This window comes from Perna viridis, chromosome 10 (assembly GCF_037379345.1).
Source record: "Perna viridis isolate PV_CMFRI_1.1 ecotype Kerala chromosome 10, ASM3737934v1, whole genome shotgun sequence".
NCBI lineage: Eukaryota > Metazoa > Mollusca > Bivalvia > Mytilida > Mytilidae > Perna > Perna viridis.
The window spans coordinates 40,474,106-40,478,178 of record NC_142454.1 but is presented as its reverse complement, the minus strand read 5'-3'; the positions used below and the strand labels follow the sequence as shown (position 1 = coordinate 40,478,178).

At 31.1% G+C, this 4,073-nt stretch overlaps 1 long non-coding RNA gene across 1 annotated transcript; it reads right to left on the bottom strand.

The window, feature by feature from the left end:
- Positions 1-321: 321 nt before the first annotated feature.
- LOC148605772 (uncharacterized) lies at positions 322-3,841 on the bottom strand. The gene is made up of 4 exons (XR_015916183.1): positions 3,693-3,841; positions 2,536-2,644; positions 1,937-2,040; positions 322-1,367 (listed from the first exon to the last, which is right to left on the bottom strand). It is a non-coding gene; the product is annotated as an uncharacterized LOC148605772 (long non-coding RNA).
- Positions 3,842-4,073: the final 232 nt, after the last annotated feature.

Here is a 4,073-nt window from a genome sequence, read left to right as displayed (position 1 = left end):
ATAAAAATGGGTACATGTGTATGAAGAGGTATTATGATAAGATACCAGAAAGTACAAATGTGTGTGTAGATTGAATGAAGCTATAGAATTTAAATAATTTTAGATCTCTATTATTTATAAGCAAGTAATAACCAATGCATTCTCACTTTTAGTAAGTATATTTATTACTTTATTAAATTTATAAGGAATATGCATGTTTTTATGTATTAAATTATTCAACTTAAAACAGAATTGAAACTAAATTATCTTGATAAGTGTTATTTCTTGAACATGCTTTATAACAAAATATAGCTCTTTTTTTTTGCATTGCAAAAATACTGATATTGTTGATAAACTACAAAAAGGTTAGTCTTTCATAACATTTCATAACCATATCCACATTCAACACAAAAGTATCTGTATTTTTTGGCATTTTATGTCCATTCTTAAACAAAAAGTGTTAAAATGCAAAATCAACTTTATTTAATACACCCCCTTTTGTGTAAAAATTGGGTTGATTTTGTGCAAACTTTTGGCAAAAATGAGCAAATTAACGCCTAAACCTTCTCTCAAAATTTCTAAGGATATGAAATAGAATGCCCATGCAATTTGACAGGAATTAAATGTCTGAATCAAAGTCTAACTTATCATTTTGAACCTTATATCATGGGCAAGAACCACAGTTCATATAAACTATTCCAATCTGGCTAACATAGACATAATAAAAACACCTAATATTGTCATGAATGTAAACAGATATAAAATTACTTTAACAGAAAATGAATCCTTGTTACACATTACAGCACATCAAATCATAGTAAGGTACAATAATGTATGTTCTAAGTTTTTCCTGAATCCGCAGACATTTATTAATGATTATTTAAAAAAAATTAAAACCTTTCTTGCAATGGTGGGGTTTTGAATAAAATGAATTGATTTCTTCTGATGAATAAAGGTGTAACTACATTCCTATTTCAAAATTTACATGTTTGTTGCTTATGTCTAAACCCCTACAGTTTCCTCTAAATTTACCCTTCTGTGAATGAGACTGATACATCTAAACTATTTCTTGAATGTCAACACTTTAGCTACAGTGGGAATAATATTAGCAGTCACAAGTACATGTATGTACATATATCATATTTAGGTAGCAATGATGATTTCTTTACAACTATACTCCAGTATCACCAAAAGAAGATTCTCAATTTCTCATTTGATGGTAATAATAGTAAAAGCTCATGTTATGTACTGCACACTTTGTAGTAATGATCTGATCATGATAGTGTTGCTCTTAAATATAATGTGAAAATCCTCCTAAACTTTTGCAGGAATTTCTTGCTGTATACCAGTAGCTATTCTGACCATATAATCCCAACCAATAATGATACCTAAAACATAGTTAAGAACTAAAAATGTCATAGTATTGGGTAGATTTTTAATTAAAAAAAAAATGCAAACAAAGCACAAAAATGTGATGTCAAGGTCAATGGTAATTAACCCTACAGCATGTAGAAGGCTATACATCTAAAAATGCTTAATAACACGCCAATTATCAAAAACCTACCTTGAAAGATAATAAAGTAACAACCTAGTTTAAACATGATTTGTGTTTCTGGCTGACTAATTACTGAGGGTGATTGGTCAGTTTCAGCAGGCAACAACCACCCCCTCACTTTTCAAAGCCATGCAAAGCATAATCTGTATGTCTTCAACTCTTAAAGGTTTCTTACAAATATTTATAACTTGTTAATGTATTCTGATTTATATGGAACTCATTCATGTATAAAGACAGAACTCAATGTGCTAAGTTGAAAAACTAACTACAAGTAATATGCTTCTTTTGCTCAATTAACTAACAGAGTGCACAACATTAATAACAATTTGAAGTAAACTGATTACCTAAAAAAACATCAAAATCATGTACAAGTAATGCTTTACCATGCATATATAGGAATACCTGTAATTACACGTTATCACATGTTGCTCTCACTACAGGATCCAAAACCCAATCCATCAGGTTGGTCAATGTATTAATAGTCATCTGGTATTATCAGGTTGTCCCTACAATACACAAAGCTAAAAGTACTGCATTGAATCTCTACTGATGCATTTCTTCACATAATTTTTTTTTTAAATACCTTGAGTGGTTTTGGAGGAGCTGTGCTAACAAGGTTTTCACATTAAAAACCAATCAGTTTAATTATTTCCCTTTATGAGTCTAGTGCATATATTATATCTTTACATAAAGCCTAACTTTCCAATTTTGATAATATAAAAAAATAGATGACTTTTTAATCATTCAAACAGTATGCGTGAAAGTTTCTGATAGTCTGTGAAACGAAAAACAAAATCAAACATCTCCACTACTATTTTGCGATTTTAAGTGTGCTTTCTATTAAAATGTGCGTCATGAAAGCTTCATGTGTATTCAAAGCAAAACTGTGTCAGCCTATTGACAATGTCATCAAGATTATGTTAAAAAATGCATACCGGTGGATGAAAAAAAATTGTTTAATTATTTAATAATCACTGAGTATTGCATGTATAAGTACTTACTGCTACAGTAAATGTGTTAAATGATAATCGCCCTTTTTAATTGGTCAATATTCTTCTCTAAGAAATGTGTAAGTGTCTCTCTTTTAAATACAAGTCTTCACTTAAAGTTCTGAAAAAATAAAAACACAGCTAGACAAATTTAGTTGTACAAATATTAAAATGCCAGCCACATGTGTAAAGAATGAGTTAAATATGCTTCTGTTGACAAATTTCTGTTGGTATTGAACCCTCCCCCTCCAAAAAAAAAACCAAAACAAAAAACAAAAAACAAATGCCAATTAACATATTTCAATCTTTGCACACAGCATATCTTATTTTAAGTTCTATTTAAGAACTTTTAAGAACTAACATGTATTAGGAACACATACTAAGCAACAAATCCAGTTAAAACTTTTTGCAGGATTGTCAGGTAGTGCCTGTTTTGTACTATAAGTAAACAAATTGTAAGTCTATTCTACTGACTGAAAACTCGTGACTTGTTCTTGTAATTAATGTTCAAACGAGGTTGAATTGATTACAAATACTTTAATTCTTCTTTGACAGATAAGTAGCTATATGCTGGGCAGATCCAGAAATTTGTAAAAAGGGCTGGGTGTTCTTTTTATCACTAAATAAGTAAGCTGAAAAAAAACTCCCCATTAATTAACAAGACATATTTTCAAATAGAAATATTGATTTTGCTTGCTGGTTAAATATAAATAAAAATATTGCACTTGCGAAGCAAAAATTTTCATCCGGGTCGCCCCTCCCCCCCCCGCTTTGTAATGTCCATTATTATTTTTATAAGACTTGCACAGACGGTACATATACAGTAAAGCTCGCGGTGCTCGCTGAATCAGGCAATGCCTACTCCATATTATAAACTTGGTAAAGAGTGACCAATCCCTGTAATATAAATTCCCTTGACCACGGTAACTTTAATCATTAAATATTACAATTACAGTGAACCTAATTCAAAAAAGGATTCTTCAGATACAATAAATATTCCCCCTTCAAATAAAATACTAAAAAAATCTAATTTTATAATGGGTTAACACCGCACGAGAATTCAGCTGTAGTTCCCGACCTGTGACTGTGGAAGGAGGAGACTGTTTCAGGAGCAGAGTAGTCAGAGCAAATCATGCAGATTTTCTGGAGCAGTACAACTCCTAACTTACTGTAGTCGGAACTTGACGTATGCATTCATTGCTGTATTGGATTCGTTAGTTTCTGAACGATTGCAGCATCAACACTTATGGTACCAGTATCGTATTGATATTCTTGAGCGGATGTACGTCAAAACATGGAGGCTAATGAAATAGAGTTCCTTTTATTTCTTATTTTTTTTAAACAACTGCATTTAATTTTGAACTTGAATTTTGGCCATATTTAAAGATGTATCCAAGTAGAAAAAATGTGTGATTTTTATTTACAGATTCAAAGACAGGAAAGAGGAAGGGTATCCAGTTGATAGGGAGTACTGCAGCACAACAACAATACCAAAGTGAAAGTAGAAAACATGTGCTTTTGACTTCAAGGTTTGATGATTTTCCAATCTT